The 10,227-nt window shown below is 36.6% G+C and overlaps 1 pseudogene; it reads left to right on the forward strand.

Moving 5' to 3' along the window:
• The first annotated feature begins 2,073 nt into the window (after positions 1-2,073).
• LOC122898199 lies at positions 2,074-2,170 on the forward strand (annotated as a pseudogene).
• Positions 2,171-10,227: the final 8,057 nt, after the last annotated feature.

The following is a 10,227-nucleotide window of genomic DNA, read 5'->3' on the forward strand; positions in this document are numbered from 1 at the left end:
ACATTTCCTGTCTCTTTGCTCCTATATTTTCAGTCCCTTCTGTCATACATTTTTATGTATACAAAATTGAAGCTGACAAGCATATTCCTCCCACTTGTTTGCTTTCCATAAGTGTATGTGTGTGTACTATGGAGGCCTTTATGATATTCAGAAAGGGTATGCATCAAGTCAACTAGCAAATGTCCAAAGTAAAAATATGATATCCATTTCGAAGTTTTCTTCAATTATTGCATAATAATCTGAAAGTCTGTAATTTCTTATTGGATCTGAATTCATGACCAACATCTGTTTTCATGCTAGCATGGATATCTACTGGTGAAGAAACTTTGTATCTTCTAAGAAGGAAGACATTAAAGCATATATATATTGTTTGATATATATATATATATATATATAAAATATATGTATATATACATATAAATATATATGTATAAAGTATACATATATGTGAAACAATGCTACATTATATGTATGTGTATATATACACACATGTGTATGCATGTATATATGTGTGTATGTATGTATATATGTGTGTATGCATGTGTGCCTATTCAATTTATATGTATCATACATAAAATTGGCCATTACTATTCTAAATTTATATGTGGCTTACCATATTAGGAAAAAAAACTACCACTTGGTTATTTTAGTGATTTATTCCTTAAATAATTAGTAGTAGAAGTGAACACAAATGACTATTTTCTTAAGTCTATATCCTTGGAAAGAAATATAAAAAAACAGCTCTTCTAGTCACTCTAGCAAAGGGGAGGTGAAGCCTACTAGTAGCAGAAGGAACACTGAGGTGGTAGAAGATAAGGGTCTGGATTTGTCAAATGCCAATAGAAAATGAGTGGGAAAGACCCTTTGGTGACAATATTTGACAGTTTTGGCTACTGTTTACATTGTTAAGAGAGAGATACAGGTGTAGGATCAAAGGAAAAAACAAAAACCAACCAACCAACCAAACAAACAAACAAACAAAAGCAACCAAACAAACCAAAACCCCAAATCACATTGAATTCTCATGTTTGAGTAACCAGAAAAACGTCCTTTATCAATAATAAGAAGGGATAATTTTGTGGCAGATTACACTTCAGTTTAGATACAAACCATAATTAGTTCACTTAAATGTGATGTTCCATAGAAAGAAACACAAACTGGGACCTCAAAAGTTTGAGATTTCTATAAACCTCTAGTCAGTCATGAGGTCATTAAATGTTCATAAGAGCATCTTTACTCACCTTCTGTTGCTTGAGCATGTTCATGAAAGTTGCTAAAAAACTCAGTTTTCTCTCTTCCCACCAACTACCTGCATCTTTTAGAGCATCTAATTCCTTCACATTGTGTTAGAACAGCTTGGAGTTTGATTACAAGGCAACTGTTTTAAGTAAGCCATACAGTATTCACTAGGTTATGGGCCTTTTTCTAAACACAGCATATATTAGCTCATTAACTTTTAAAACTACTGTGTAAATTACGTGCTATTACGATATGCCCTTTATTTTTTTTTAAAGATTTTATTTATTTACTTAACAGAGAGAGATCACAACTAGGCAGAGAGGCAGGCAGAGAGGGAGAGAGGAGGAAGCAGGCTCACCATGAGCAGAGAGCCCGATGTGGGGCTTGATCCCAGGACCCTGAGACCATGACCTGAGGTGAAGGCAGAGGCTTTAACCCACTGAGCCACCCAGGAGTCCCCGATATACCCTTTATTGATTAGAAAACTGAGGCATAAAGAAGTTGCATGCTCAAAGTAACTTAGTGAGCAGTGAAGCTGGGATTCAATCAGGTTTCAGAGAGCCCACTTTCGGTCACTACCTCGGGGGTCTCTCTAATGACTGCATTGTTTTGCTTACTCAGTGGAGAGATTAGGTGATAACTTGAAGAGTCACACCATCGTCTTTTCTGTGGAGAGGACACAAAACATGGTCAAATTCCATAGCTCAAAATGTATAAAGTTAATTGTATGTTGGTTTCTCTTCTCTGTTGTGTCCATTCAATCAATAAAAGATGTCCAATGAATACCTACCGGCTTCAGTGGTCTTTCTGTTTTGTTGGACTGGGCAATCAGATTAACTTTAGCAGCACATATTCTAAAATTGGAATGATACAGAGAAGATGAGCACAGCCCCACGATGACACACAAATTCATGAAATGCTCCGTATTTTTTCTGTTCAAAAAAATATCTTAAAGCACACATAGTTTACTTATACTCTATATTGAGCTGAAAGAAATGGAAGAAGGTGTCTTAGTTTTCTGATGCTCAAAGCTAAAGAGGAAAACTATATAGACAAATTTGATATGCTGGATGTCATGGAAGTGAACTTAAATCTGAAATACCTGATTCTAAGAAATCTTGAGTTTAATTATTAGAGCTATAGTATGCATGTAATAATAGATTAAAACAAAGAAAGAGTGGCTCCTCTTCACTCCTACACCCTAACTTTGGTCTTCTTGTCAAATTTTCTATGGAGTTGGAAAGTAGGAGATGAAGGAAAGAAATTCCCTTAATCAGAAAAATCACAATCTCAAACAAATAAAAAAAATATGTCACCACACTTATGAATATAAATTATAGAGTGACTTAACTTACACTATGCAATATGATCTTCATAGTCACTCTTTCAAGTACATAGAGAATATTTTTGTCATCTCTATCTTAGAAAGGAAGCATTTGAAACTCGACAAATTTAAGTGGCTTACCCAAGTTGACAAAGTTATTAAATTGGATGTCATCAAGAACTTCTAAATTCAACTCTTTGCTCTTTTGATGCTTAGGATATTTAATGAGGATAGGCAGTAACAAAACAGCCTCAAATCTCAGTAGCTTACTCCAAAAACTCTCTCATCCTTGCTTACATGGCTCACATGGTTTGGCAGGGTGTCCTCCACATGGGGACCCTGGCTCTAAAGCTTCCCCATCTTGCAGCTAAACCATCTGGAACTTCATGTCTCTTAGTTGCTGAGGCAATGGAAAGAGCACTGAAGGGTCTCAGACCAGCAATTAAATACTTCATCATTTCTTCTCACAAACCATTATCCAAAAAGTCATAAGGCGGTAAGTCTCAGGCTTGTGTGAGACCAGAAGGGGAAGAGAATTGGATGTGACTAAGTACTAGAAGTCTTCTGATATGATGATTTTGGATAAGTAATATTCACAGGTAGGAAAATGAGTATTAAAACAATTATGAGAGATGCCTGGGTGGCTTAGTCAGTTAAGCATCTGCTTTCTGCTCAGGTCCTGGGATCGGGTCCCACATCAGGCTCCTTGCACTGAGGGGATCCTGTTTCTCCCTCTGCCTGCTTCCCCCTACTTGTGTGCTTTCTCTCTTTCTCACTCACTCTCTCTCTCTCTCTCTCACATACACACACACACACACACACACACACACAAATAAATTTTTAAAAATTATGAAATAATTTCCCATACCAGGGTTTTCTATAATTTCTCTTTCCATAAATGACAAAGTCAAAAGATAATATCCCTTAAAATTAAACCCAAACACATCATGTATGCTAGCCATGTTTAAAGTGCCAACAGTCTGAAAGGCAGCCGGTGAAAACATTCCTTACACTCTGTGAAAACAACAGCCTGTATTGTCCTGAGATTACTGTCAGTCCTTGTTTAGGAACTGAGATTTTAGGTGGATCCAACTTCATATCAAACAGACAGAAGGAATAGGTAAGCAACAGATTTCCTTATTAATTTATTTTTTCCTGGTATCATGACATTAAAAACTCCCAAGATCAACTGTTATTACTTCATAGAGGTGGAGCTGTGATTTTTTTTTAATAGCTAGAAGTCTCTGACAATTATAGGAAAGGATTATCATTCAATATTGCTCTGAACTCAGAAAGCTTGAGAGAATAGCTAGGTAAATGACCAGAGTAATTTTATATCTTAGAAGTCAAAGTAACAGCACGATTTAATGGAAAAAGAATGAGCTGCAGAGTCAAATGTCCTTGCTTTGGTTTTTGATTATACCATTCATTGAGCCTCAGGTTTATTGAGTATAAAAAAGGTATAAATATTAACACCTGCCTTACTGGGTAATTGTGAAGAATCAATGGGACAGTTGTGTTTGTGTGTGTGTGTATGTGTGTGTGTGTGAGCAGTCCCTAGACTGTAAAGAACCAAAACCAAACTTAGTTGCTATTGAAAATTTGTTGGGTTGATATAGTGAAAGACCAAATTGTGTGACATGTAAGAGCCAGGGTTGGACAATTAAAAATGTGGTGAGAGGAACTTTTTGTTCTAAAGGGTCTTCCTTTCTTAATTCTTTTTGCTGATGATCTAAGCATAGTATACTCTGTTCTTCCTTCCTCTGGGCAGGTACAAGAAACTTAGAGCTCATTTTAGGGTCAGAAACAATGGTCATTTTTAGAACTTTTTTTTTTCTAAATCCATTTTTCATGATCAGTGAAATAGCATGTATGTAGGAAAAAAGAAAAACCTTTAAGTATTCATGCATGCTGAAAAGATGAGATTTTTTTTTTCCTAAAACATTTGCCTAGGAAGATATTCCATGTGTTCAATATAATGAGACTTAATCCACTGTAAGGAGGATTACGTATTTGTCTCCAGCAAGTAAGATGTGCTCCTGTAAACAAAATGTATGTGGGTGAAATGCTGCAATTTAAACTATAGAGGTGAACTTGATCAAATGAATACTTTCAATAAATGAAGAAACTAATAATTAAAATTGAATTTCTACTAGATAAAATATGTGGCCAGTGTTGCAAAGCAATATGTCTCTGCTACCATGGTGTTAGTATTTTAGTTCAAGCTGGTGGGTTGAGGAACAGATGTTGAAAAACTGTGCTTTTTGGTTATAAACACTACTTCATATGAACTAATTTCTTCTGAACTATAATTTTCATCTTTAAATTTTTTTCAGAGCCAGAATTTTAATATGTGACATTGTATTTATTTATTTATTTATTTATTTATTTTTAGTATGTGCCATTTTAAATGGCTTAAATAACCAGAGGGTTAGAAATTATTTAACCAGAGGGTTAAATAACCAGAGGGTTAGAAAGTGCTTCCAAAGCAGGTAGTTACTCACATCTCCAGTACACTTATATGTATTTCCATATGAACAACCAACCATGGACAAAACCTCAACCTTGACATATCTCTTCCTTCACAACTGGATTCATCCACTTATTTATTTTTTTTTCTAACACATATTTGTTGGTATTTAGTATCAGTAGGTACTCTTCCAGGTTCTAGGACTATAGATGGTAAGGACATAGATAATGACTATGGGTGGGGGTGCTCCTTAGAGATTCAGGGTTTCTATCTCTGTCTTGAGAGTAAGCAGAGACCTAAGTCAACCATACAGAACTGGAGGGGCAAATTTAGAAGCACAAATTGTATTTGTGTCTGGAAGGAGAGTATTGTATACAAAAGCCCAAGGTTAAAGTGCCATTGGTGTCTTGGGAAAGAAGCAAATGTGGCTGTGTTGGCATGAGAAATTAAAAGAAACGTCCCTGAAACTATATCCTGGGGCACTTCAAAAAGTCAAAATGAAAATTATAGATTCACTTTTAGATATCATGGCAGCTTTTGGAGGTTCTGGGGTAGGAGAGAGAGAGAGACATGATTAAATTTGTATTTTAAGGACCTCCCTGGTCACAATGTGGAGACTAGCCTACAAAGGATTAGTGTGCAAGCATAGAGACCACTTGGGGCATCTGCAGCAATCCAGAAACCCATCTTCACATACCAGACACATGTCACTATTCTCATTTAGGGCACAAGTTCATATACAAAGTTAAAGACTGGAAGTCCAATTCTGATACAACTGAATTTTGTGACTGTTTGGTTACTGGTTTAATACTCCTTGACGAAGTTGACAATTCTGAAATCTTTAAAGTCTCGGTCCCACTTATCAGTAAAATAGAATGATACCTGCCTTACGCTTTGCATGTAATGGGGGCAGGATCAAAGGAGATAATGTATATTAAAAGCACTGAGAAAATCATAAACTTCAAAGCATGGCACGCTACGAATGCTGGGTATTGTTATGCATAATAATCTGTCCTGACTTGACTTCAGCAAAGGACTGTGTATTTTCTCAAAATTGGTCCAAGAAGAACTGAGCGTCATTTTGAACTGCAACTAAATCTAATTGTACCCCAGGTAAATTAAGTGAATCTAAAGCTGATCATTTAGAGTTTTATTATTATTATTATTATTACTATTATTTTTAGAAAGAGAGCTTTTCTTTGAAATTCAGGTGGCATAAAATTGACCAACTTGAAATAGTTAAAGCTGGCAGGGCCACTTTTCAAAAATATCTCTGTGAAATGTCATTGTTATCATGAAACAACGCCATGGTGGTTTAACTGACTATATTGAAGATTATAGCTGATTCTCAGGACAGTTCAACATCTGCCTATGCCCGGGGAACCTGGTCTCTTGTTCAGGTAAACCACAAAGCATAATGGAGTGGTGCTTCTGATTTTTGTTGATTTAGTCTCTCTCTTTCTGGGTGGCAGGAGAAGCAACATGACGTTTCCCCCAAAGTCTCCATCCTCTCATCCACCTTGCTTGTCTATTCCTTCTTTTCTTTCTCATTGTATTAAAAATATTGAGGTCTACAAACAAGTTGACATGCTTGGTTAAGGAGTTCAGGCTTGTTTTGCAAGAGTTTTTATGGGTTAGAGTGCCCCCTTCTCTGTATTCACCTAATTCCTCCCTCATAATCTGATTCGGTCCTTTCTCAAAACTCCATGCTCAAATCTTCATGGCATGGTTTCCTGCGCCAGGACTTCATAATCAAAAGCCTTTCATTCAGGAAGAAGCAAAGGATAGAGGGGAGGAAGGGACAACAAAGGAAGTCATTTAAAAAAAAAATGTTGCCTTCCCTCTCATCAGGTCTTTCTTGAATAACCACAGCACATTATTTGTGATCACAATTCGTATTTATAGAGATCTAGATTTGACAGAATGCTTTTTATATATTACGTGTAAAAAAAAAAAAAAACCATGGACACACACAGATGCACATACTGTGAGAGAGCTAACACCATTTTATGGAGCAGAAACTGAAGCACTAATGCAAAAGCACGTTGTGGAACCAGAGACTCGACCTCTGTCTTTATTAATCTCATTTTTCTTCTATGGACTCAGAGTTGTCTAAAAAAAGAATGTTAATATGGTCTTGCAGATGTACACTCACAAGGAATGTGCTATTTCATTTGTTTATATTTTTAAGATTTTATTCATCAGAAAAAGAGAGAAAGAGCTATCAAGGGTGGGGAGAGGTAGGGAGAGGGAGAAGCAGGCTCCCTGCTCAGCAAGGAGATATGGGATCTACCCCGACCCCTGGGATCATGACCTGAGCCGAAGGCAGAAGCTTTAACCCACTGAGCCACCCAGGTGCCCCAATTTTATCTTCTTTTAAAGAAATAATAATCTGTTCTACAGAGATAATTTTTGCAAAAGTCATATTCCTTAAACAAAATCAGTATCTTTGTTAGCAATTGGAGCACAGTATGATATAATGTGTTGAGAATTAAACTTGAATTTGAGAGTATTTCCTTCTCTTGCCTTCACGTTGTAAATGTACGTCATTTGCTTCTCTTTCCTAGCTTTCTCATATTTCTGTCACCATGTCCATCACTCGATAAGTGACCGATAAACACTTGCTGAATAAATGGGCACTTACTAAACAGCTAGTGATGCAAGGGGCAGAACTGCAGGCTAGGAGATGGATCCATCTCCTAGAACCCTCCTTTCCTCTATGCTTTTAATCTTTGTCAGGACAGATACACTGGTATCTGATTTAAAATAGCACATTCCAGAATGCCTGGGTGGCATTCTGAATTAAAGAATTAAAGAATTTTTAAGAGAAATGATGGCATGTTTTAGAGTACATTTGGGTTCACTAAATTTTTTTTTCAGTGACATTAATGGCAAGTTTATTTTCTTAAAACCTGTGTGTCAAGGAGTTGACTTTTTTTTTCTTTTTTTAAAGGACTTTTGAAAACCTGAATATATTAATAGTTGATGGATGGTAAATGTGTCCTTTTTATTATTTTTTTGCGGCAAAGTTATCCAGGTATTTGATTTTGCATTTTTTAAATTAAAGAAGTAACAATGAGCTAAAATGGACAGAACAAGGTTTAATAATTATATTTTTCCAGCTGTGTGTATTACCAGACCCATAATTCTGAGTCATCCACATTACTCCTATCCATGGAAACACCTATGATTCAAGCCCATTAAAAGTGGTCAACAGAGAGAATATTTTGAGGTGAGGAGATGACATTTTAAATGCATATCTATTCCTATAACATCTTAGAACCTGGGCATAATTTATAAATAAGTAGTGACAGGTGATAGATAGGTAGCTAGGTAGATAGGTAGAGAGATGAATAAAGAGGTCCTTGCATTAAAACATTTTGTATAAAAACTATTATTTCTAAATAATCAGAAGGAGTTTTATTAAGCAAAATGTGCGACTTTAAAATTAAGTCAGTAAAATAGCGGTTTCCAGTATTTATTAATTACCATCAAATTAAAGGATGAGCTAAGTAGTTTAAAAGTTCATCTCTCAAATTCCCTCTTTAAAGAAGAGCTTTATTGAAGTACTGATATACAAAAACTTGTACACACATTTAATATGCACAACTTGAGGAGTTTGGGTTTCTGGACTTCTTGTAGTATGTTGTAGACAATTTTTTTTTTTTTAAAGTTTAGATTCTCTGCCATTTTTATCTACCAAGTCTCCTTTGGCATTTTTCCTTAGAAAGACAGAATAAAATTATCCAGTTTCTGTGATTATTTCCAAAGACACAGACCCAGTATTTGGGCTCTACTATTGACACTGTCATCCCAAATATTTCTGCTTTTCCCAATGCAAGTCTAAAAAAAAAAATTAGTTCAAAAGGAGGATTTGCCAGAAACTTATTGACTTGCTTAACAAATGCTTTCTATTTCTTTTTTTTTTTTTTTTTTTTTTGGTCTTATTTGGAATTGTATGTTTGACTGATATCACCTTGGGAGAGCCTAGCCAAGCTAAAGAACATTTTGTTTGTAATAATAGCGAACATTTTGTTTATAGTAAGAGCTAACATTTATTCAATGCATATACTTTGTGCCAGCTCTTTTTAATGTTTGGCGCTTAGCATCTCATTTAATCCACACAATAACTGTATGGGGATGGGAAACAATGGCATCCATTTAACACGGGAGAAGGAGACCTACATACAGGGAAGTACCACACCCAGGATCACTTCTGCATACCGGGCCGAGCCAGGCTATGAACCCAGGGAGCCTGGTGCCAGTCATCCCGCCCCACCGCTTCCCTCTAACTATCCTGTGACATGGTTTACAGCCAGTGACACCTTTTGTTACATCTAGGCACTTTAATTGGTTTTATGTCATTATCAGCCCCTTCAGATAGGAATAAAACAGTCATGTATCAGGTCTGGGAACACCGAACAGCAGCAGATCTTGACTGGAACACATTTCCTCTCAATTCTCTTATAAAAATTCACTTGTAGGGCACCTGGATGGCTCATTCGGTTAAGCATCTGCCTTTGGCTCAGGTCTTGATCTCAGGAGCCTGGGATTGAGTCCTGCATTGGGCTCCCTGCTCAGTGGAGAGTCTACTTCTCCCTTCCCCTCTGCTACTCCCCAGCTTGCACTCACTCTCTATCTCTGTGTGTGTCAAGTAAGTGAATAAAATCTTTAAAAATAAATAATTTTTAAAAAATTCACTGTGACATTACTCCATCCCATCTCTCTCCACTTGATCACAGTTTTCTCACAGAATCATTTTCTTCCACATATTCTCCATATATTGGTGGTTTATAGGATTTTTTTCCAATTTATTTATTTTCAGAAAAACATTATTCATTATTTTTTCACCACACCCAGTGCTCCATGCAAGCCGTGCCCTCTATAATACCCACCACATGGTATCCCAACCTCCCACCCCCCCCGCCACTTCAAACCCCTCAGATTGTTTTTCAGAGTCCATAGTCTCTCATGGTTCACCTCCCCTTCCAATTTACCCAAAAGCACATACCCTCCCCAATGTCCATAACCCTACCCCCCTCCCCCCAGCAACCCACAGTTTGTTTCATGAGATTAAGAGTCACTTATGGTTTATCTCCCTCCCTATCCCATCTTGTTTCATGGATTCTTCTCCTACCCACTTAAGCCCCCATGATGCATCACCACTTCCTCATATCAGGGAGATCATGTGATA

This window comes from Neovison vison, chromosome 1 (assembly GCF_020171115.1).
Source record: "Neovison vison isolate M4711 chromosome 1, ASM_NN_V1, whole genome shotgun sequence".
Taxonomy (NCBI): Eukaryota; Metazoa; Chordata; class Mammalia; order Carnivora; family Mustelidae; genus Neogale; species Neogale vison.